Source organism: Nomia melanderi, unplaced genomic scaffold (genome assembly GCF_051020985.1).
Source record: "Nomia melanderi isolate GNS246 unplaced genomic scaffold, iyNomMela1 scaffold0014, whole genome shotgun sequence".
NCBI classification, from domain to species: domain Eukaryota; kingdom Metazoa; phylum Arthropoda; class Insecta; order Hymenoptera; family Halictidae; genus Nomia; species Nomia melanderi.
The window spans coordinates 4,478,951-4,479,905 of NW_027475130.1; positions in this window are offsets into that span (position 1 = coordinate 4,478,951).

A 955-nucleotide genomic window follows, 5' to 3' on the forward strand; every position below is an offset into this window, starting at 1 on the left:
AGTGCATTGTCTGTAGGAGGCCCTGGCGCATAAATGTGGCCAGCGGGAACGACCTCGGACCACCAGGGGCCGAAAAAACCACCGTCTCATTGGGCCGGACCACTCAGGGTCAGGGGAAAATCCAATATATATCTGGTGATATCTCGGGTGTAATTAGAGATAGCGCAATAAACCAAGTGAGTTATCTGCAGGAGGCCCTGGCGCCTGAATCTGTGCAGCGGGAACGACCTCGGACCACCAGCGGCCGAGAAAACCACAGTCTAATGGGGCCGGACACTCAGGGTCAGGGGAAAATCCAATATATATCTGGTGATATCTCGGGTGCTATTAGATACAGCGCAATAATCCAAAGTGAATTTTCTGCAAGAGGCCCTGGCGCATGCATCTGTGCAGCGGGAACGACCTCGGACCACCAGGGGCCGAGAAAACTACAGTCTCATGGGGCCGGACACTCAGGGTCTGGGGAAAATCCAATATATATCTGGTGATATCTTGGGTCCTATTACAAATAGGGCAATAAATCAAAGTGCATTGTCTGTAGGAGTCCCTGACGCATGAATCTGTGCAGCGGGAACGACCTCGGACCACCAGGGGCCGAGAAAACCACAGTCTCATGGGGCCGGACACTCAGGGTCAGGGGAAAATCCAATATATATCTGCTGATATCTCGGGTGCTATTAGAGATAGCGCAATAAATCAAAGTGCATTGTCTGTAGGAGGCACTGGCGAATGAATCTGTGCAGCAGGAACGACCTCGGACCACTAGAGGCCGAGAATACCACAGTCTCATGGGGCCGGACACTCAGGGTCAGGGAAAAATCCAATATTTATGTGGTGATATCTCGGGTGCTATTACATATAGCGCAATAAATCAAAGTGCATTGTCTGTAGGAGGCCCTGGCGCATGAATCTGTGCAGCGGGAACGACCTCGGACCACCAGGGGCCGAGAAAACT